The sequence below is a fragment of the Sus scrofa genome, chromosome 15 (assembly GCF_054392235.1).
Source record: "Sus scrofa isolate SSC_HxYL_T2T_F1_AM1 chromosome 15, Sscrofa_HxYL_maternal_Yorkshire_Landrace_v2.0, whole genome shotgun sequence".
NCBI classification, from domain to species: Eukaryota; Metazoa; Chordata; class Mammalia; order Artiodactyla; family Suidae; genus Sus; species Sus scrofa.
In genome coordinates this window covers 152372144-152396005 of record NC_139397.1, presented here as the reverse complement: position 1 = coordinate 152396005, position 23862 = coordinate 152372144, and the positions used below count along the sequence as shown (strand labels likewise).

The following is a 23862-nucleotide window of genomic DNA, read 5'->3' as shown; positions in this document are numbered from 1 at the left end:
AAGCTGCAGCTGCCAGCCTACACCACAGCCACAGCAAAACCAGATCCGAACTGCATCTTCGACCTATGCTGCAGTTTGTAGCAAAGCCGGATCCTTAACCTACTGAGCGAGGCCAGGGATGGAACCTGTGTCCTCAACCACACTATGTCGGGTTCCTGAGCCACAACGGGAACTCCAATTTCTTCCCAATTCCTGTATGAAAGCTTAATTATGTAGAGATTTATATTTTCTCTCAACACTTTGAAGATATAATTTCACTGTCTTCTGGTTACTGTTGAGAAGCAGCAGCCACATTAATTGACATTACTTTTTAGGTAATCTTTTATTTCTGGCTACTTTTAAAGTATCCTCTTTGTCTTTGGTGTTCTTACAGTGCTTACTGCTATATATCCAGATGTAAATTTCCTTTTATCTATTCTTCTTAGAATTACATTTTCCCTGACTCAGAGGTTCAGGACTATCCTCAGTTTTGGAAAAATTTCAGCCACCATCTCTTTGGGTGTTGATTCACTTCTCTTCTCTTCATTCGCTCCATGTGGAACCCCTGTTGTGTGTGTGTGTGTTTGAACCTTTTAGCCTGTTCTCCGTTTCTGCCCATCTTGCTGCCGTCTCTTCCTCTCCGCGCCACCTGCCCCTCTTGCTGCCGTCTCTTCCTCTCCGCGCCGGCTGCCCCTCTTGCTGCTCAGAGTGAACTTCCACTGTACTAATTCTCTCTTCGGTTGTGTCTAATCTGCTTTTTAACCTAACCATTCCAGATTTTGTTAAATTTCATTCTCTATTTTTTTCATTCCTAGAAGTTCATTTTTGTCTTTTAAACCTTGTCTTTTGTTTTCCTTTGTTGGTGGCTTGTTTTTTCCCATTTTTAAAAAATTTTCATTGTGTCTTTAATCTGGGCTATTTATAATATCTATTTGATACCATTGTTTCCTGAAGCTCTTAGGGATTTAACCCAACTGTCTGTTCTGTCTCCAAACATACTCAGTTTAATTTTCTCCTTGGATTGGCCCTTTATCTTCAGTTTAAACTGTGAATTTCTCTGTGCCCATAAGTGTTTTCTCCTGCTGAGTACTACAAGGGTATTGCCAGCCCAAGGCTGATTTTAGCCTGCTCTCTCAGATTGGGGCTCCATGTCGCACAGATAGTATAAATTCAAAGCCCAGATACTCTTAAGGACAGCCATGATTACAAACCTCCAAAGCTATCATTATTTCTCTTCAGAATCCAACCAAGGTTGGCAGGCCTGTCATCTCCCCATGCCAACAGCTGAATTTTTTTCAGGTCCACCTTTTCACTAAAAGTGTAGCTCTTTAAAGAAGCAGGATTAACGCCTGTGTGAGAACCTCAGTTCTAACCTCCAGTTTCTTATGAGCTCAAAGATTCATTTCCTGTCTGCTCAGCCATTAAAACAAACAAACAAAAAATCAGTAATTAAAAAGGCACACAAAGTAACCCCAATTCTCATTTTTGTCATTCCCATGCCTTCCCCCCCCCCCACCAGCACCACCACAGTATCTGTTCCCATGTGTTTTTGGCTTCCATTCCCTTTTCCATTTGGACCTTATAAAAGCTACATTTAGTGAGTGGTGTCTATTATATTTGTTATACTTCAACCAACATTCTCAGACATTTTGTATCTAGATGGTTTTCATGTTTTCTGATTCATCAGATTTCATCAGAGGCATAAAATATATCTTAACACTATACTATTTTAAACATTATAAAGCAAACTCTATCATCCAGATTCATTCATCCCTAGTTTAATGATGAAAAAAAAAGTGTGCTTAGGGAAAATGGGCTCCTGCATCATAAGGTATCTTTTTCATCCCATTCCCAGGCCCCTGCCCCGCAATCTTGTCAGTGAGACTTTTCCATCATTGCAATTTCTGAAAAAGAAATAGAGGGGCATGAAGAAATGCCAAAAATAACAGTGGGAGGAAACAGAGCTGCCAACAAGAAGTGGCTGTCTCTCAAATCTTTCACAATGCTAGAATTTTGCCTTTTTGGGGTTTCCAAAACACCAGAGAGGTTAGTTTCCATTGAAGTGCCATCGCCAGACAAGAGTTCTCTCCAATACCTTGGTTACAGCAATGGTGTTTGATCAGCAGCGTTTTTACAGTTTCGAGAGCACGTCCCATAGCTTCTCCTCCAAAGTACCCTCCTCAGGAATGAAGAGAACAAGACGCAGAGGTCAACCCAGCGAGTGCCCTTCTGGCATCACCAGGAGTTAACTATTTGTAAAAGAAAGAAAGTTATGTTTCTATATTCTTGTAAAAAAAAGAGGAGGACCCAGAACCTGCTTCCCTGCTGTCATCCCATCACAGACACCACTCTAGGAACCCAAGTAACATTGAAAGTTAAATCAAATGGCTTTTCAAATCTGGTCTTAACATGGAAATTGTGCAATTTCTAGCCAAGTGATGCTAGGCTAAGGGCAGCCTGCCTGGAGCCTGGAAGTAAAGAAGAGGGCAGAGGTGTCCAGGTGATGGGAAGGGGGTCCTGGAAGGTGAGGTTGGAGGAACCGGATGTTGCATCATCTCAGGGGACACGCTGGGGTCCAGAGCTCCCTGTGGCTGGCACCTGTGTCACAGGCTTTCCAGGTGCAGGGAGAGGAATCTCACTTCTGCCAGGGTCATGGGGAGCTGATGCGAGTCACCTCGCCTTTCATCGGCATTTCCTTCTTGGCAGGAACGATTTTCATTGTACCATAACTCAGAATGACCCAATCCGTTTGGGGTGATGCATTGACTGAAATTGCTCCTCAAGGAGAAAGAGCTCATGGCTTCCAATCAGGTTTTACTGCCTGAGTCATGGCTTCCTGGCTTTACCCCATCACAAGCTGGAAGTCTTCGTGTACAGACAGGAAGTTAGCCATGAAGAACTGATCACCAGCCTCTTCATGCCTCACCAGAGCAGCAGGGCAAGAAGCCATGGAGGAACAGAAGCCCAGGACAGTCAGACCAAGGAGCTGGCAGAGATGGACAAGCTGGACCACAGACCTGCCCATTTGCAGACAAGTGCGGCAGGAGCCTGCAGGGGGATCTAGAAGGTTCCTTAAAACTGGGATGGTAGTAGCTGGCTGGTTTTCCTTGGATATCAGGGCACAAAGCAGGAGTGGTGGGTTCAAGTACGAGGTGTCAGTGATGGACAGGCAGCCACTGGGCCACCAGCATGGGAGGGGCCAGAATGAGCAACTGGTGGTGCATGTATGTGTCACCCTCCTGAGGCACTGCGCATTCATCTCCCCAGCCTGAACTCATGCTCCCCCCAAAGGGGCCGGGGGGGAGGCACAGAGATCCCGCAGGCTCCCACCCAGCCCAGGCTCTTGCTGAGCACGAACCTTCCACACCCATTCAAACTTTCATTCCCCCATCCACCCTCCCTTCATGCAGTAAACGCCCAGGGTACCCCTCGAGCCAAGGACAGGGGTACACCTCTCGGTCCTGAGCTTGGACTAGCTGGTTGTCCAAGAAGAGCACCCCCGCCCCAGCCTCCCTGCCCCGGCTCAGCTGATTTTCACACCCCAAACCCCTGCCATCTCTCCCCAAATCTGCAACCACCCATAAAAAAGGGAGGCTCTGTGAAATAGACAAGGCATAGGCCCCCACCTCCGAGGCACTCACAAACAGGAAAAGCAGAAAATGGCAGTGAGGGTGAGAAGACCGGGTTCTGACCCCTCCAAGGCATCGAGACCTCACGGACTCAGGAAAGTCCTGGAACCTCCAAGAGCCTCTTGTAGGGTGATTCTGGAGTTACTATGGGATCCGATGGAAGGGAATATAATGTATTTCAAAGTTCTATATTTCGAAAGTAATTTCAAGAGAAACCCAAGCAGAACGGGCAGGGGAAGGACAGCCCAAGGTCGGCTGTGGTCCCTCCGTGGTGTACTGGGAGGCAGGGGGCTGCTGGGTCCCACAGGAAGAGCATCTCAGGGGTCTCTGAGCCTGGGAGGTGGGAGCTGGGGAAACCAAGTCTGACTTCATTTGGGCCAAAGTAAGGCCACCAAGCTGGGGCCACTCCGCAGCCCAGGGTGGGGGGCCACGCAGTGTGCCTCCTCTCCACCCCCTCCCGTCACCTCCTGTTTGTCTCTGCAGCGCTTCACAGCATCTGGCAGCTGCAGCAACCCCTCCCACTCCGAGGGGGCCTCCTCTGGCATTTCCAGGCGGGAGGAAGATGCTCCTTACCCTGCGGGCTCACACAGCGCCCCCTCCAGCGGCATCCCCCGCACCCAGGGTGGCTTCCCAGCACATTCTTGGCAGCTGGGCCGGTCTCAGCCCACCTCACTCTACATGTGGGCCCCACGTGCAGGGGGCACGGTGCTGGAGTAGGGAATCCGGGGTGGCTGTTGGGACTGGGCTTAAATGCTTCCACCTGAGAACGTGAGGGAGTGACCCCAAAGTGATGAAAGGGGACCAGAGAGCCCGGCGCTGCGCCCGCCAGGAGAGGGGACGGGCCCTGGCGTGGGAAGGCAGGGGGTCTTCTGCAGGCAGCCACGCAGGGGCTGAGCCCAAAGACCCCCCAACGAGAGGCTGGCAGTGGGACAGCGGGTAACAGGGTGTCTGGGCACCAGCTGCAACCCTCCACTGCAGACGCATGGGCCGGCTGTGGGGCCTTCTCTGCTACTTGGGGTTCACAGATACCAGGAGGCCGGGGAGGCTGAAGGACCCTCAGACCCACCGGGTTACTGACAGGTCAGTAGCTGAGTTCGTGGGGGCAGCAGCAGGCTCTGCGGTGGGCATGGAGCCCTGCCCAGAATGTGCCCGTGACCAGCCAGTGCAACCGCTGCTTCTAGACAAACAAGCTGAAATGCAGGGGAGCAGGCGGCTGGCCCCCATTATAGGAAGTTAGATGCCAACCAGCTTAAGTCAGTTGGCTCCCCTGCGGCTCTTTCTTCCCAGGCACCAGAGGCTCAGCAAGGGTTTTTATAACAGACCTCCTGTCCCACTGCTAATATTGGAAACAAAGTGAACAAGGCGGCAGGAAGGGGCCAAACCCTGCCAGTTCTGGTAGAACCTAGCACCTGCGGTCAGGCCTCGATACACCAAGGCCACTACCTGCAGAACCAAACTGCCCTCCCCCCGTGGTGAGCAGCTGCAGGACCCCCAGGCAGGGCACCAGGAGGAGAACCCAAGCCTTCCCTGGCCATCAGGCAGCCCCCAAACACAAGCACCATCTCCCACACCAGGGCCCAGTGCCCTCCACGGCTTCCTTCCAAGCAAAATGGAAGCTCCCACCCGTCTTCCCAGTTCCATCCAAAATATTAGCTTTCAGTCCATCTGGGTTCAAAGGTTTAGAGGCATACCAAGACAGAAAGACTCTGTGCACTTCAGTGTCTGGCCACTGTCAAAGCTGAAGAAAAAAAAGGACTGGCCTCTCACCAGCGGTGCACGAAGTGCCGGCCACCCCCAGAGAGATGGATACTGGTATGTCCCCGGTTCACAGACGAGGCACGGAGAAGCCGACCTGCAAGGCTGAGACTGGTCCAGAAGAGGCGTGAGGAGGGCCTGCACGGGGTGGGGGTGGGGAAGGGGGATAAGTCCCAGGAGACATCTGGTGACCTGGCAGGGACGCTGGGAGGGGTCTGGGACCACTGTGGCTTCTGGTTGGATCAGTGGAGTTTAGGTTAAGGAGAAATGAGTTCTGTTGAGGGCAGGACGATGTGGGGGCATTTGCTGGGCTTCGGGGGGAGCCATCCCACACAGGACTGGACCTCTGGGTCTGGAGCTCATGGGGCCCAGGCTGGCCATGCAAGGAGAGCATGGTGTGGGAGAGAGGCCATGGGAGACCCCACTTGGCTGGGGCCTCCCCCAGGAGCCCTGGGACCTGCCCTAGAATTCCTGTTTCCCAGTTGAGGGGTGGGAAGTGGGGAGGGGGTACTACCCCCACCTCCGAAGCCTGCCCACCAGGGCCAAGCAGGCCGGGTGAAGGACCCACACCAGCTGTCCAGCCTCAGCCGCGGCTCCGGATTCTGCTCCAGCCAGAGCTTCTAGGGGAGAACACTCCGTCAGAGGAAGTCTGCTGGGGACCCAGCCCCAAAGAGCGGCCTGGGCAGGATGGGGGAGTCTGGGAGGGCTCAGAAAACCCTAAGGAATCTCGGAGAGGAGAGGGCCCTCCCCCACTTCTAATAACTGGTTTTCCCTTTTTAAAAGAAAAAAAAATTAATAAAGGAAGAACCCTTACAAAGGGAAAGCGTCCTGTCTAACCCGCAGGCACATTGTAGCGGGGTTGCAGCGGGGCGGAGTGGGGGGTTGGGTGTGCGGGGAAGGGAGGCTGGGGGGCAGGAAGCAGGAAGGTGATTTTGTGAGGGGGCCGCGGGGTGCCGGGAAGGTGAGACTGGGTCGGTGGGCGCAGGACGCGGGGAGAGCTGGGTGGAGGGCAGGGGATGGGAGGCCACGGAGCCGCCAGCGAGAGAAGCTGCTGGGCGCTGGCGCGGTGCCACCTGCTGACTGGGGCTTTGAAAAACAACTTCCTTCCAATAAATGTGAACAAAAGTTTGGACCCATCTTCAAAGTGATGAGTTATGCTGAAAATATGTTCCTGCGAACTGGGGGAATGGGTCCTTCCTGGCGTTTGGCATTTGGGAGAGTTTATAAATAACCGCTCAGGTCTGCTTGGGTTACGCCTGCCATGGGAACGCGCCCCGCGCCAGCGCGGGGGACCTGGAGACCCGCAGCCAGATGTGGTCCATCAGGCACTAGATTTAGGCGGCCCGCTGCGCAGCTCAGTGCCGCCAGCCTCCCAGGCAGAGCCGAGAGGCCGCCTGGAGAAGCACAGCCCTCACCCCGGTCAAGGAGGCCGAGGGGCTCCCAGCCTCCACTAGGCGCTGCGCCATGAGGTGGACCCTGGACCGCTCCCCCTTTTGCATTTTGGAGGGAAAAAAGGAAGCCACCTCTTCCACATGTGGTTTCCATCGCGGAGCAAAGTAAAAACATGTGCTGGCATTTCTAGCTGACATGGTCCTTGTTATTTTAATGAGAAAGCCCATAATGAGGGGCAAGTGTGAAAAAGCAGCAGCCCCGGCCTTCCTCTCTCTCTGGGTGCCCACCCCTTGCCCCCAGGGAGCCCCGCGGCCCCGTGGCGCTCCCCTCTCCGTGCGGGACCCGGGACCCGGGCCGTCGGCCGAGAGATGAGAAGGACAGAGGGACAAAGCAGATCTTCAGCCTAACGATTCCCGTCTCCGTGTCGAAGGTGCACGCAGGCAGTTCATTTGTCAGCGTTTAAACATCATTACGGCATTAACAGCCGCCGTCAATGCCAAAGAGCTGGCTTTGCACGCCCATAAATTACAGTACATCAAACCCGCGTTTATGGAGTCCAAGCCAATCAGAAGTAAAACTTCCATAACTTTTTACAATTCTCTGCATTCTTCCAATCACGTTAAAATATTTATTTGTACCTTGCATGATATATATAAACGTTTTATTGAGAACCTTTGAAAAAAGCTGGCTCTTTAAAGAGAAGAAAGATATACCGCCCGCTGGCAGGACCGCAGCCAGTACGGCCCTCTGTCCCATTGGTTTCAGGGAGGGAAGCGGCCCTGATTGGATTTGCAGGGGTGATTAGCCAGAACGCACAGCCGAGCCCCAGCCCACTGTTTATTTACAGCCGCTCACCTTCCGGAGCCGCTTCCCCCCAGAGCCGGTCCCGTGTGTCTGCCCCAGGCTAGGCCTGGGACTTTATTCCAGGGCGGCAGTGCACCACCGCCTGCCTCCAGGCGCTGCCCTCCTGCTGCTAGTCACCCAGAACGCAGGACACTCCGCCCCATCGTGGTCTGGAGAGGAACCCCGGAACGGGATTAAGGCTCCAAGCCCCCGTCTTTATCCTGCCTGTTCCGGGCTCTGTGACCTCGGACATGAGCTTCCCCTCTCTGAATCTCAGCCACCACTCGTCCTCACCCGCGGGGCACAGATAGTGACCTGCCTGGTGTCCCCGTCCATGTCATCTCCATCCTGAAATTCGCTCCCCCCTGCTCTGACAGGCCAACTTCTCAGGGGCAGACCACGTCGGAGCCGAAGGTCACTGAGGCCTCTCTGAGCCTCTGTCTCTAGGTTTAATAATAATGCTGCCACCAAGAATGTTTACTGTGGGCTTCCAAGGTGCTGAGCCTCGAGCAAGCGCTCCCTGTGCCCCAGGGAGGAGGGATCCAGCTGCAACGAGGGGTCAGGGTGGTTGAAGGGCTTAGCCAAGGCGGCACAGTGTGCCAGGCAGGCTGGTGCCAGGGCCTGGCAGGTGACCGCAGCACACCACTACCCAAGGAAGAAAGCATCTCAGCCAACTACAGGGGAGCAGAAAAGCAGACTGCCAGCCTGGGAAGGGCTGAGGCCGCAGGCAGGATCCCCAGCCAGTTTGACCAGAGCAGCAGGGAAGGGATTCTGACCCCCACCCCCACCCCCACCCCGCCCCCAGAAGCCCCAGAAGCGCGCCGTAAGGGCCGCATCAGAAAGCCCCTGCCTGCAGCGAGCGCCCTCAGGTGGCGACACAAAGCTCATCTCTGGTAACACCCCCCTGCCCACAAGAACTGACCTCGCAGCGGGTGATGGCTCCCCCACGATAGAAGCCGACTTCGCCAAACATCCAAGGCAGGTGTTTCTGGTCAGCAGACATGCTGCTCCCCCGGGGAATGCATGGACCAGCCCCCCTCATCCGCGGCCCCTGGGCCTCGTCGTCATGTGCGCCCTCAGCGCGGAAGGGAGAAAGAGGCTGGAAAGTCATCTGGGGGCGTCCAGGGGCCAGACCCGGAGGGGCACACCCTGGCCCGAACCCAGTGCCGCAGCCGCACCTCGCTGCAATGGCAGACGGAAATATAGTCCAGCTGTGTGTCCAGAAAGAAAGGGGGCAGATTTCGGTGAGTAAGTCACCATCTCAGCGGCAGGGGCTTTTCTCACATCAGAACTCTGGAGGCAGGTTTGGCTGCTCGGCGATGCCGTCGCAGGCCAAGGCTCTATTGTTTCCAGCCACCGTCCCGCCAAATTAGCTGTTGCCCTCAGGCTTGTTTCTTCATGGTTGCAAGTGGCTTCTGCAGAACCAGACATCACATCCGCATCCCAGCAGGAAGGAGGGGAAAGGGGTGCGGCCTGGTGCCAACCGCATCTGTCCCCTTTTATAGGAAAGCGCACAAACTTTCCCAGAAACCCCTTCGGCACGTAAAGTTTCATTGGCCGCGTTGGGCCACGTGGTCTCGCCTCGCCGAAAGGGAAGCTGGGAAGCCCGGTGGAGGACTCCCGCGGTTGCCGCAGGTTCGCCGCCCGGGACGAAGGGGCCGGCGTGGGGCCGGCCGCCAACCAGGTGGGCTGCGCGGGGCATACGGGTCTCTGTATAATGCTGCTGTGCGTGAGCGGTGTTCCTTCCAGCAAAAAAAAAAACCACCCACGTCCACCATCATCTCCGAACTCGATTTCATTCAGAACTGGAGCTTTAAAATCCCGAGAGCTAATTAGTTATGAGATTGGGACCCAACGCGGGCTGGGGTGCCCCGCAGTCTCCACGGATGCGAAGTAGGAACGGAGCAGAGTTGGAGGCTAAGACCGGACGTGCCAGAAGTTGTGTGTGGCTGAACAACAGCTAAAACTTCGCTCTCCATCTTCAACCACCCCAGCACATGTTTTGATAATATGGGCCAAACACTCGTAATCCGTCTCATCATCTGCATAAGTTACGTCCGAGAGTTACCGCCCTGGTCCCAGCGTCTTCGCCCACCGACCAAGACATGACTTTGTTTCGTGTGTATTTCTCCTTTACAGACAAGGTATTTAATGCACGCACTTGGCTCGCTAGTGTTGACCTCACAGCCAACAGCACTACAACTCAGGCCTGAACTAAAGCTTCTCTAACGTGTTCTATTTTCCCTATAAGGCGTGTCTGGCCTCTTGCCCTCAGGAGCAAGCAAGTTCTTCAGCACCAGGCTGGGCGTTATTTTAAAGAGCAAAAGTCAGCAGCCAAAAAAAACCACAAAAATACAAGAAAACATAGCATTAAATAGGCCGCAAAAAGGACTCCTACTTACAGAGCAAGAGCTGAAGCAAGAAGGCAAAAAGGGTCTCCTGATTCAGCTTCATCCCAGAATGGGTGCAAAGACTCAGTTTTTGCTGCTCTGCGCATGTCCACAGATGACCCAAAAGCTCCAGGCTGAACTGCAGGTGTGGACTCTGCAGAGGGACATCCGGCAGGATCCGTCTGATGACCGCAAGCTCAGAGTCCCCGACCCGACTGATCGTGGAAGCCAGGAGAAGCCATCAGTAGAGGTCTGGTCTGCACAAGCACGTGCATATTTTTCATCTAATTAACTTCTTTTCATCTTAATAAGCCATTTCTTCCCACAGCACATGAAGATAACTACCCATTTCCGGAGCTCAGCAATGGGCCCCAGATGGCAGTAGGAGCTCGGTTTGGGTGGAGAGCGGTGACGTGACTGGGTGGAAAGTGCTGGTCCTGCAGAAGCGGGCGTTCCTTTTCCAGCAGGTCTTTGGGGAAGGAAGGGCTCCCAGGGCAGGGGAGGGCTCTCTGTCTGTCACTCAACGTTGCGAAGGACTGGGTGTGAACTCGTGAAGGTTTTGGAGGCCTGGGGGCTCAGAGCCCTGGATCACAACTCAGATTGTAAAATGATACCAAGGGGAAACAGCCACTTGATTCGTCTTATGTTCCCCTCCCCCCAAAGGCTGACTGACTAACACCAGGCTTCTGATGGGACAAGGGCTTCAGCTTACTTTCTGGACCTTCAAGGAGTTTCTCTTGACTCTTGTAGAGGTTTCAGTGTGCCCATCAGAAAGAAAACTCTGGGGGTTCCCGTCATGGCTCAGTGGTTAATGAATCTGACTGGGAACCATGAGGTTGCGGGTTCGATCCCTGGCCTTGCTCAGTGGGTTAAGGATCTGGCGTTGCTGTGAGCTGTGGTGTAGGTCACAGACGCGGCTCGGATCCTGGGTTGCTGTGGCTCTGGCGCAGGCCAGTGGATACAGCTCCCATTAGACCCCTAGCCTGGGAGCCTCCATATGCCGTGGGAGCGGCCCTAGAAAAGGCAAAAAGACAAAAAAGAAAAAAAAAAAGCAAAAAAGAAAGAAAACTCTGGACTGGAGACCTAATTCATGGAGCTGAAACAGGATACCTACCCTAGAGAGGGCCGATCGGCTGGGGTGTGGTCTCGGCCAGGCAGGTCTCTCTCCGGGTCAAGCAGGCCCTGTGCCCTGTGCCCATCTTGTCACGCTCACACGTCCTCTTGCAAAAGCCCATCAAAAAATTAGCAAGGATGCGCTGCATTCATGAGGATGGTGGGAAAGGTTGCTCTATCCATTGGTGGTAAGAGTGCAAAGTTTTACTTTTCGGCTGAAAATTTTGGCAGTGAACGTCAAAGCCTTGTCCCAGACAGATTACCACAGGGTATTGGGTAAAGAATCTGAAAAAGAATGGATGTGTGTATGCATATCACAGAACCACTTAACTGTACAGCAAGGTATCACAACCTTGTCCATCAACTAGACTTTAATAAAACTTTAAAACATTTTTAAAAAGTCAAAGCCTTGAAAATATGCACATTGTCCCTCATACCATGGTTACTATGGTTACCATGGGAGAAAAACAGACAATAACAAGTGTTGGCGAGGATGTGGAGAAATTGGAACCCTTGGGTGCTGCTGGTGGGAATGTAAGATGCTGCAACCACGAGGGAAAACAGCAGACAGTTCCTCCAGATGTTACAAATGGAACTACAAGACAGTCCAGCAATTCCACTTCTGAGTATACGCCCAGAAGAATTAAAACCATGAATGCAAAGAGATGTTCCATCCCTGGCCTGGGAACTTATTCGTGGGCAGAGCCCAAAAAAGGAAGCATATTCTGACACATGCCACAACATGCACGAACCTCGAGGATGCTGTGCTAAGTGAAATAAGCCACTCGTGAAAGGACAGCTGCTGGGTGATTCCACGTCCGTGAAGCTCCTAGAGCAGCCACATTCACAGGGACAGACTGTAGATGGCGGCTGGGGTCGGGCTGGGTGGGGAATGGGGAGCCAGGGCTTAATGGGGAGTTTCAGTTTGGTGAGGTCAAGAGTGTTCTGGAGAGAGTGGTGACAGCTGTAGAGAGATGTGACTGTACCGAGTTCTGGCAGGGATGGAGCCGGCACAGGCGGCTGTGGAAGTCCCAACGAGGGACCACGGATGGAGAGGAAAACCTAGGGGCCGATGGGAGACCACGGGAGTGAATACCTGCTCAAGAAGGCCCTCCGCACAAGGCAGGCTGGCCTGACTAGCGGAGGTGCAAGAACTGCCTCAAGTCACTGGGTCGGGGACGGGGTGAGGCCTGCATTCGGAATCAGACCAAGGGCCGGAGTTTGAGGAGCGCCCTTCCGCGGATTTGAATACACACCCTGCGGGACATCAAGGAGAAGCTGCTCCTCCCGAAAGGGAGAGGCGGGCTCTTCCCACCCCCCCTCCCCCCGGAGGATGAAACCGTCGCCCACGGGAGGCAGGGGCCCAGCCTCCTCGCCTGCCCGCCTGCGTCTCTCCCAAGCGTCCCATCCTAACAAGTCTACTTCCTGCCTGTCACTTGCTCTCTGGCTGAATTCCTTCTGCGCCGAGACTTGAAGAACCTGAACCTCAGTGAGTCCAGACACGGGGTGAGTGACTCTCAGTGAAAACCGTGGGTTCAAGTCCCCATATGAGTTCAGGCCGGGTTCAGGTCCAGGCACAGGGTTCAGGTCCCAGTCTGGGTTCGGGCCATCGGTGCTGTCAGTCTCAGTTCCACTGCGATGCGTTTAAAGATGGTGAATTGGCAGATTTTATACGTATTTTACTACAGCTCTAAAAATATATATGCAAGTAACTTCTAGTTTGTTCTTTCACCTAATCAACCTTCGGTGACAGGGATTTAGCTACGAGCATGTTCTATCAGTATTATCACACCAAAAATGAGAAGAAATCCAACCTCGATGTTCAACAGTAGAGTGATCAGAATTCTGGACAAGCATTGAAAATAATGGCATGAAAATAGACTTGTCGATCCAGTTTTTATAAAATAACTGTACATTCCTAGAAGCGGAAAAGTCTGAAACTATGTTATTTATAGATTTCCCTGATTAATGTAATTTTGCTTCATTTTGCTTAATCTGTGTTTTCTTTTTTCCTATAGTTGTGTAATAGCTAAAATTTTATAAGCCAGAACATCATCCTGGAGGGGACATGGTTTTCTTTTCTTTTCTCTTTTTAGGGCCGCACCTGTGGCACACGCCAGTTCCCAGGCTAAGGGTTGAGTCAGATCTGTAGCCGCCAGGCTACACCACAGCCACAGCAGGGTCGAGCCTCATCTGCAACCTACAGCACAGCTCACTGCAACACTGGATCCTTAACCCACGGAGTGAGGCCAGGGATCGAACCTGCGTCTCATGGATACTAGTCAGGTTCTTAACCCACTGAGCCACAACAGGAACTCCCAGTTTTCAAGACATTATTACTATAACTGATATTGCTTAAGCGCCAGTAAAATGTCAGTTACTATCACACATTTTATCCTATTTCATCCTTAAAGAATTATTTGATGTAAAACTTCCCATTTGTCAGCTGCCACGTCTGAGTTGGTCTCTAGTTAGATGATGCTTTGTGGCACCTTACCTTTTCCCAAACCCTTTAACACCTGAGCTTCCTGCATCCCTGACAGTAGATGGAGGGGTGACAGCAGAGCTTATCTGCATGTCAGGCGGGAAAAATGGGGTGCTGAGAGGCGTGCGGGTGCGCTTGCCCAAGCTCACAGGTCCCGCCAACACCGTGGCTGGGGCTCGAAACCCTGCTTTTACTTCGCCCTATTCCCAGCCCTTTGGCAACTGGGAGAAAAAGCAGGGGTTAAAAGCCCTGGCGGCGACCTCGGAGGTGGGGGAAGGGCCGAGATTCCTGGAGGTGTGTCGGCAGCTCCGGAAGGGCTCCCCGAGGCTGTCCCGCCACCAGGCCGCCTCTGCGTCTGCGCCTGAGGCTGCTGTGAGACCACCTTCAATATCAATCGGTGAAAACGTAGAAGGTAATTGTTTAATTTCTCAGTCCCCAAAGCAAGCTGTGGCGGATTGAATGCTGGCCCCCAAGAGGCAGGCCTGCCCGTCACCTGTAAATGGGTATTTATTTGGCAAAAGGGTCTTTGCAGATGAAGTTAGGTCAAGGATCCCCAGAGGAGACCACCCACGAGATCCCTTAGGGCCAAAGACAGGCGTTCTTCTGAGGAAGAGAAGGGGAGGTGATGCCAGGGAGAGAAGAAGCGTGAAGGCAGTGCCAGGGCTGGGCTGATGCACCCACACGCCAAGGGTCGCCGGCCACGGCTTCTCCCTGGGGCTTCGAAGAGAGTCTGCCTGCAGACCCCGCGATCGCAGACTTCCGGCCACCAGACCCAGGACAGACTACATTTCCTTTGTCTTCAGCCACCAATTTGTGATAGTTCGTTACAGAAACTGCAGAAAGTAGCAGGTCCACAGACACAGACTCGGCAGAAAGTGCTCTTAACTTACCAGCAGCCTCCGCCGCCCGTGCGCTGACCGCTGAAGCAGGGAGGCCTGAGTTTACTCCATGGGCCAAGTCTGGGGCGGGGGGGGCAGCTGGGCAGAGACCCGGCTGCTGGCCCCGTGTGAGCAGGACGCTGCACGTGACCGGCAGTCCTGTGACGGGACCAGGTCACCGAGCTTCCCTGGACACCCACATTCTCGTGCCAACGGCCGCGGCCCCCGGGGTCCCCAGGTCTGCTGTGATGGAGACTCAGAGGCCCCCTTGGCTGTGTCCCTGACCCTCGTCCACCACTATGTGTGGGTTGCGGTCAGGGCAGCTCCGGAAGTGAGGTCTCCTCTCTTCTGCTCCCCGCAGTCCCAGGCCCGGGACACTGGGCGACGCTCAGTGAGTGCTCCCTTCCCGAGCTGACGGATTGAGTCTAAGTTGAAGAATCATCTAGAATTCAGGTGCCAGCCACATCACGAGGGTCTCACGCCTTCTGAGGGAGAGGGGTGTCACAGACACACATATGCCCCCCCTCCTATCCCCACGCAGCAGGGGTGTCCCCACACATGGCCGCCTGGTGCCCCATCTCTGCATCTCTGCCTGGGCCCTTCCAGCAGTGGGAGCTTGCTTAGTCCTGGCGGGGGGTGGGGAGCAGCCCTAAACCACCAGGGACTTAGGGGTGGTGTGGTGAAATCGGGAGTCAGTGAACAGACAGCCCAGCTTTTGAGACTCCCCGGGGACAGCAAGCAACTCCCAGACCACCCCAAAGCCTCACAGGGTCCTGCTCACCAGCCATCATCAGCTTCCTCCCTCCCCTGCTCCTCACCTGGACCCCTCCCAAGCCAACCACTTGCATCCTCCTGGGTCTGATTTCAGGGGCGCCCAAAGGGACCCAGGGCAGCAGCATGTGCTCTTTGTAGCTCAGGGAGTCACATGGGCCCTCGATTAAGTCTGGAAGGGTTTCCTTCCCAGATCACCAGACGCTTACTGTCCTCCGGTAGTGATCTGGATTCTGAATCTGCAAGGCACTAGCCCCTGCCACGCAAAACAGCCACGTGGGAAACATGCGCCTGGTCGGTGACTTGCTAATTCAAAAGCTCAAGACACAAGCCAGAGGCCAGCGGGCCTCCTTTTCGTGTTTGAAAGCTTTCACATGGACAGCTCGAGGGCTCCGTGATCAGCCTGGGATGGGGCTCGTTCGGCCGCTTCTGCTCTGGGCAGAGGAAGGCAGTCGGGGGCGGTGACTTTCATGGACTGACTTCCTTCCGACTGGGAAACTGTCATCAAGGCAGGCATGTGGGAAGGGACCTGCCTGCAGGGGGACAGAGCGTGTCTGGCCAGCCGTGCCCTCTTCCCAGCCCAGTACAACCTGCTCCCCTTCGCCGGGGGCCACCGCACCGCCGTCTGCCGGCCCTGGCCCTGAGAGCCATGCCTGGCCCTGCCGTCCAAGGCACCCCAAGACTGAGTTCTCCACCAGCCTGTTTGTCTTGGCCCAGAGCCTCGAGAGTTTTCAGTCATTCTAAAACCCAGCTCGTGGCTGTCTGCACCTTCGAGCTGGAAGAATGTAAAAGCCACGGATCAGACAGAAGCTGGGCTGATAGCCTGGTGACAGGAAAGGAGGAAATTTGCTGAACTTGAAATGGAACCTGGCGGTTAGACTCAGCAACCACGGAAACCAATTTCCTCCAAGTGGATGGACCTGACCGAAAAATCTCCTGCCAACTGCACACGGCTCAGCTGGGGGTGGACCGAACTCTGCCTCCCCAGGACAGGGTGGGGGGAGGGTGTCAGGCCAGCTGAGACCTCCAGGCAGGGAGGCCTGGCCACAATAAGGCAGCCACTGGGGGACCCAGGGGGAGGCCAGAAGACTAGGAGGGCCTTCCAAAGAGTGGCATTTTATAACACTTTTTCTAAATATAAATTAACGAGTATTTACATTATGGAAAATTTGGAATCTATAAAACTTTTGAAACACTGCTTGAATTTACAAGCTCAGGTCACGCCTTTTCGTGTTGCTTTAAAACTCTTTTTAAACCTCCTTTTCACATTCGCATGCCATCAATCTGTTACAGCATAGCTTATACAGGCATTCTCCTCCTATTAGATGATTACGCTCTTTCCAGAGGAGTCTGTATTATCACCATGAGCATCTTTGCTTATAAAGCTTGTCTCCCTTTGCTCAAAAGCCTAAGTACTGAGTCAAAGGTAGAACCCGCCCCTTTAAGTTTAACGCTGAAAATAATAGTCTCGTTATAGACATGACACATACTTACCGTAGGAAAAAAAGTTGAAATAGAAAGGCGTGTTGGAGTTCCAGTTTCCACTCCAGCATGTAGGAGCTTGGAAGTTATAACTCTGTCTTAACCAGAAGTAAAAACTGAAGAATGAACAATTCTTGGCTCTATCAGAGCAGTGAGGTTACAGGGAAAACCACGGCTCCCCAAGCTGGAGAGACCAGCAGGCAGACACGGAGCCTCACAACTTACCAGGCAGAAACCTACCAGGAGGAAGGTCCACAGAGACCTGCCTGAGGAGAAAAGCCGGAGCCCTGGCGGGGGAATTGCTGGGGGCTCAGGGCAGACAAGTCTGAGAGCTAAACCTGCAGGGGGATCCAGTCAGTGGGGGCCCCATGCCTTTGTGCGTTATTCCTCCAGGAGCTCAATCCCGTCCTCTCGGGGAACGCTGGGGCAAAACCTTCCTGTGCTCCTGGGGAGGGGAAAGATAGCATTTTGCAAAGCACGAGTGGTTTGCCCCAGCGAGAAACTAGTTAGCCTGCGCCTGTGCTGGGGAGGAAAACACCAGACTTCTCCCCATGCTGGCCCCCCCCGCCCCCGCCCTCCTGGAGGGGGAGGAAAGCGAGAGTCACTCGTGAAGTGCGTGGTCAAGAGGCACAGGCTCATAAAAAAACGAGACCTACAGAGTTCCCGTCATGGCTCAGGGGAAACGAATCCAACCAGGATCCGTAAGGATGCAGGTTTGATCCCTGGCCTCCCTTGGTGGGTCAGAGATCTGGTGTCACCATGAGCCGTGGTATAGGTGGCAGACGCGGCTCAAATCCCAAGTTGCTGTGGTTGAGGGGTAGGCTGGCAGTTGCAGCTCCAATCCAATCCCTAGCCTGGAAGCCTCCATAGGCCACAGGTGTGGCCCTAAAAAAGCCAAAAAGAGAGAGAGAGAGAGACCTGGTCCTAGGACTACACGTCACCACTACTTTACCATAGGCCTGTCTGCAGCAGCTCTTTTAACCCAGGACATCACATCTGGCCATCGCGAAAAAATCTCAAGACATACAAAAAGCCAAAAAAAAAACCCACTTTGAAAAGACAGAGGGAGCATCAGAACCAGACTCAGTTATGGCAGGGAGGTTGGAATTATCAGACTGGGAATTTAAAGCAATGATGATTGGCATGCTAAGGGCACTAATGGGTAGAGGAGACAGCATGCACGAGCAGATGAGCCATGAAAACGGAGAGATGTAAATCCTAAGAAAGATTCAAAAGGAGATGCTAGAGATCAAAAACACTAACAAAACGGAAAAATGCCTTTGATGTGCGTATTAGAGACCAGATACAGCAGAAGAAAGAATCGCTGAGCTTGAGGGTAAATCAATAGAAACGTTCAAAACACACAAGTAAAGAGGAAAAAAAAAAGACTGAAATTGAAAACAGAGCAGACTATCCAAATCTGGGATATTCACCAATTAAAAGATAGAGATTGTCAGAATGGCTCAAAAAACAAGACCCAATGATAAGAAACCCACCTTACATATAAAGACTCAAACCTCTTCCTTTCCAATTTTGGAAGCCTTTTATTTTTTCTTGCCTAATTGCTCTAGCTAGGACCTTTTATATGATGCTGAATGGCAGTGGTGAGAGCAGACATTCCCGTGTTCTTAAGCTTAGAAGAAAATTTTCAACCTTGCATCATTTAGTATGATGTTAGCTGTGGTATGGTCAAACATGGTCTTTGATTAAGTTGAGGTATGTTCCTTCTATACCTACTTTGTTTATCATGAAATGATGTCAAATTTTGTTAAACGTTTTTCTGCATCTGTTGAGATGATTATATGATTTTTATCTTTCAGTTTATCAATGTGGTGCATCACATTTATTGAGTTGTGTATGTCGAACCATTCTTGTATTCCAGGGATAAGTACCACTTGATTAGGGTGTTTGATTGATCATTTTAGTGTGCTGTTGCTTTCAGTTTTCTAGTATTTGGTTGAGAATTTTTCATCTGTATTCATCAAGGATGATGTCTGTAGTTTTCTTTTCCTGCAGTGTCCCCATCTGGCTTTGGTATCAGGGTAATGCTGGCCTTGTGAAATGAGTTTGGGAGTATTGGGGAGCTTCTCTCCTCTTCAATATTTTGGAAGAGTTTAAAAAGAATTGGCATCACTTCTTCTTTAATGTTTGGTAGAATTCACTATGAAGCCATCTGGTCCTGGGTTTTCTTTGTTGGGACATTATTCATTACTGATTCAATTTCCTCATTATTGGTCTGTTTAGGTTTTCTATTTCTTCGTGATTCAGTCTTGGTAGCTTAAACATCTAGGAATTTACCCATTTCTTCTAGGTGGTCCAATTTGTTGGGAAAAGTAAAATTGCTTCTGTTTGCAGATATATAAAACCTTAAAGACTCCACCAAAAATCTGTTAGAACTAATAAAACAAATTCAATAAAGTTAGAGGATACAAAATCAACTTACAAAACTCACTTGCATTTCTATACACTAACAACGAACTATCTGAAAAAGAAATAAAGAAGACAAACCCATTTACGTGCAGCATAAACAGTAAAATACTTAGGGATAATCACCAAGGAGGTGAAAGATCTATACACTGACAAGTATGACACTGATGAAAGAATTTAACACAATACAAATAAATGGAAAAAATCCCATGTTCATGGATTGGAAGAAGTAATATTGTTAAAATGCCCATACTACCCAAAGCCACCTATAGAGTTAATGCCATCTCTATCAAAATTCCAATGGCATTTTTCACAGACATAGAAAAAAATCCTAAAACTCATGAACCCACAAAAGACCTTGAATAGCCAAAGTGATCTTGGAGGCATCACACTTCCTGATTTCAAAACACATTACAAAGCTATGGTAATCAAAACAGTACAGTATTAGTGCAAAATAGCCACATCAAGAGCCCAGAAATGGAACAATGGAACAGAATCAAGAGTGCAGAAATAAACCCTTGCATGTTCAATCAACTAACATTTGACAAGGGAGCCAAGAATACTCAATGAGGAAAGGAGAGTCTCTTTAATAAATAGTGTTGGGAAAACTAGACAACCACACACACAGAATAAAACTGAACCCTTCAAAGAAAAAACTATGAAGGTAGCAAAAACATCAGTGGTTGCCAGGGAAAGATGAACAGGCAGAGAAGGAAGGAGTTTCAGGGAAGTGAAACTATCCTTTGTACCATAATATAGTGGATATATGTCATTGTACATTCGTCGAAACCCATGAAACACACAACACCAAGAGTTAGCCCTAGTATAAGCTACCGACTCTGAGTGATGATGACTATCAAGGTAGGTTCAGCAGTTGTAACAAATGTGCCCTCTGGTATAGGATTTGGATAGTGGGGAGTCTGTGGGTATGTGGAGGCAGGGCAGTTGTGGGAAGTCTATACCTTCCCCTTTACACACACAGCAAAACTGAGAGAAGTTTACATTATATATTAGGATGAATAAGGGCTCCCAAAGATATCAGGTCCCAATCCCTGGATCCCTGTAAATCTTATTTAGAAAAGAGTTCTTGCAGTTCTGATTAAGTTAAAGGTCTTGAGATGGGGAGGAGAGTGGCATTACCCTGGACTATCAGGGCGGGCTCTAAACGCCATCACAAGTCTATGCGTGACAGAGAGGCAGAGAGAGATGTGGTACCAAGTAGGAGGCAATGTGATCAGAGCAGCAGAGAGTGGAGTGATGTGGCCACAAGCCAAGGAATGCAGGCATCCAGCCCAGGGGGAAATGGCAGGAAGCAGGACCTCCCTGGAGCCTCCAGGCAGGCACAGCCCTGCTTACATCTTCGGTCAGACGTCTGGCCTCTAGAACTGGGAGAGAATGAATCTGTTGTTTTAAGCCCCCAGTTTTCGGTACTTTGTTACAGCAGCCACGGGAAACCCATACACAGCGAGTGCCCAGAGGGTCACGGTCTAGGTCTCACCACTCGCCTCTTACGACACCCCGTCAATTCCCCACCCATCTATTCATCTGCACTGTTTATTTTTTAATTTTATTGGAATATAGTTGACTCACAAAGTTGTGTTGCTCTCAGGCACACAGCAAAGTAAATCAGTTGTACATATACAAATAGCCATTATTTTCAGATTCTTGTTTTCTTCAACGCAACTCAAATCAAATTGCAAATGCTAATACATTTTCCCCTAAATGCCTCAGCAGGCTTGCCATTAACTATAACTCAATAATAGGTTCATTTCTTTTGATGTAAAATTTATATGTGATGCACAAATCTAACATATATAGTTGCCAAGTTTTGACAAATGTGTAGTCAACCTCCTTTCAAAATACAGAATCTCACTGTCACCCTTCCCAGGTCTCCCAACTCCTCTCTTGCTCCGCAGACAACCGGGCCCAATTTTTCCTTCTACAGAACAGCTCTGGCTATTCTGGGATTTTATATGACTGGAACCAGAAGTATGTACTCTTACGAATAAGCCCTCTTTCACAAATTCAGCATAAATTTTTAATTTTCACCCATGTTGTTGTACATATCAATACTTTCTTCCTTTTTCTGCCAAGGAGTAATCCATTGTGGAAATACACCACAATGTATTAACTCAGTCTCTTACTGATGTGTACCCAGCCTGTTTCCAATTTGGGGTTATTATCTGCAAAATGACTGTGGACATGTTTGTACAAGTCTCTTTGTGAGCACACGTTGTTATGGCTCTTAGATCAACACCTAGAGGAGAATCGTTGGGTCACAGGGTAAGAAACTAGCAGATGTTTCCAAAGTTATTTTACCACATACGTTCCCACAATATTCTGGTTGCTCCCTGACTTTGACGACATTTGGTGTTGTCGGTCTTCTTAATTTTAGCCCTTAAGGTAAGTGTATGCTGGTATAGAAGTAGCCACACTTTTCAAATTTTTATACATAATCGGACTTTCCTTATTCTGCTAAGTGTTTTTAAGGCCTGATTTTAATTGGCTGCATATTATTGTTGGTATAAGTGAAACAACCCAGTCAGCTACTTCCCCTTCGACTGCTCACTCTAAAAAAATATCGGCTGCCTCCTACATTCCGGCCACAGGCACAGTCCCCAGCCCTGGAGGCTGTAACCTGGGACATGCACAAGTGCTCAGCCAATGACGGTACAGGGCCGGGGGCGGGGGCGGAGGACGGCTCTTAGGAAAGGTTTCTAGATGTGACAACCAAGTCACTTTTAAGTCCCAGAAGATGAATACAAATTCCCCAGGACGAGTTGGGTGAGTGGGGATGAGGAAAAGGATTCAAGGGAGAAGGGCTTCCTCCAGCCACTGGCTGCCCTGGACTCCCGCTGGGTCTGTGTCTGCTGGAGGGTGTGGGTCCAGGGAAGGTCTGCCCTGGCTGGTCCCATCCTGCTGACCTAAGGTCAGTGCCCCTGGGGCTTCAAGCTGACTCTCCATGTTTGGTGAGCTCTCTGGAGATGCCTCTGATCCCATCACTGGATTTCTCAGTTCTCTTGGCGAGCGTCACTCGCCTCTAGCTCCTCCCTGCTGAGGGCTTTCCATCCTCCAGGCGGTCCTTGTGGACAGGATCGAGGTTGACCGGGGCCTGGGTCTTCATGGCTGAGCCCCCGGGTTGGCCACCTGTGGTTGACCCCCAAGTGGTCTCTCTATGGCTCACCCCTGAGCCATGTGTCTATGGTTGACCCCAGGCTGTCTAGGCGTGGAGCCCACACGAGGTCTCTGGGAGTACAGTTGTCTCGAGAAAAACACCCCTACTCTGCTACTACAGCCCCATCACACAGCTTCACACCCCGAGGGAGTCAGGGTCTCCCCAGCACAGAGGACCCTGTCAAGTCTCCCTGGACACACCCTGGAAGCAGCTCTCACTAAGCCCAGGGTCAGAATGGGACACCCCTCACGCTGTTCCGTTCCAGATCGGGGCTCCCATGACAGCCCCTTCCAGAGGAACTCCCTCTGATCTCCAGGGTCCCCTCTTGGCCTCTCCATCTCACCGGTCGGCTGGCAGGGGTGGTCCACTCAGGAATTACGGGCCGCTCTCTTCTGCCTCCTTGGCAAGCCCAGCACAGTGGCCTCAGAGCTGCTCTGGACAGTGGGGTCTCTCGCTGCCTCAGGCGGGAGGGCCGTCCTCAGGTCTCGGGGCCTCGCCTCCCCGGACTCTTCCCCGCCCCACCCCAGCCTCTGGAGCGTTTAGGGACTGAGAGTGGAAAGAAACTGTCTCTCATTCACGCTGCATTCTTCCCAAATCTGCTGTTTATGGCATCAATATGTTTACAACATTGGGTGCCCAAAGATTTAGCCTTTGAAAGACTACAAAGACCTATTTCCTGCGTTCAACCCCATATGGGAAGTTTCAAATATTAATTTGGACTCAAAAGCTGGAAATGGTCCCCTTTGTTCTCCATTGTTCCATGGGGGCCTCCCTTCCTCGAGACGCGCATCTTGGACTGGAACGAAGCTGCCGGCGGAGGGTTTTGAGGGGAGGGTTATCTGATAAAAGCCACTGCGGGGACAAAGGGCACTCTGCACACCCACCTGCGGTGTCGCCGCCGGCCCCCTCCTCGGCGCTGGGCCGGCCCCGCCATCTCTCGCCTCATCCCCGCTCTGCTGCCCGCTCCCGCCTGGTCCCCCTCTGCCTTCTCCACGTCCTGTCACCCAGCGTCCAGTGTCTCTGGTGGTTGCCAGCGTGGCCTTTCTCAAGCTTACCCGGGGCCACACGGAACGCCTCATAGGTTCTCATGGTGCATCCAGTGAAAAGCAGTGGCCTTTCGAAGCCTAAGCCCCGCGGTCCCGCCAGCAGCCCCTCCCGGCCCCTCCTGGCGTCTCCAGACACGCACACCCAGGTCCCCGAGACCATCTCACAACCAGTGCCCTCTGCCTGGAACACCCTGCCCGTCCTTCCACAGCTGGAGCCTCCCAACGGGTACGAGGGAACCTGGGGGTTCCCTCCGTGGCAAGGCCTGTCCTGCCCACGCGGTCCAGGTAAGGTCCCCGTGGGTTTCTCTGGGGGGCCATTATCTCTTTCTTTTATGGCACTCACCACAACTTACAATTACGTAATCTACAGTCTGTTCGCCTGGTTATGAGCTGTCTCCCTCATGATACACTGTGACGCCGTGAGACTCCGGAGCACAGCCCATAGTAAGTGCTCAATAAAGTGCCTTTGCTGAGCCAATAAATGAATGAGCGAACGA

At 51.8% G+C, this 23862-nt stretch overlaps 2 long non-coding RNA genes across 5 annotated transcripts in view; both read right to left on the bottom strand.

The window, feature by feature from the left end:
- The window catches only part of LOC146396236 (uncharacterized), a 160918-nt gene extending 150500 nt beyond the window's left edge, over window positions 1-10418 (bottom strand). For 2 of the 4 annotated variants that reach the window (XR_014829197.1, XR_014829200.1), the window contains exon 1: window positions 8521-10418. This is a non-coding gene — a long non-coding RNA (uncharacterized LOC146396236). Of the gene's footprint in view, window positions 1-2074; window positions 2229-5375; window positions 5502-8520 lie in introns of all 4 variants that reach the window. The other 2 variants (XR_014829201.1, XR_014829198.1) reach the window with 2 other exon arrangements.
- A 2683-nt stretch (window positions 10419-13101) lies between these two features.
- Window positions 13102-23476, bottom strand: LOC146396235 (uncharacterized). The gene is made up of 3 exons (XR_014829205.1): window positions 22663-23476; window positions 18214-19113; window positions 13102-17162 (listed from the first exon to the last, which is right to left on the bottom strand). It is a non-coding gene; the product is annotated as an uncharacterized LOC146396235 (long non-coding RNA).
- Between the last annotated feature and the right edge of the window lie 386 nt (window positions 23477-23862).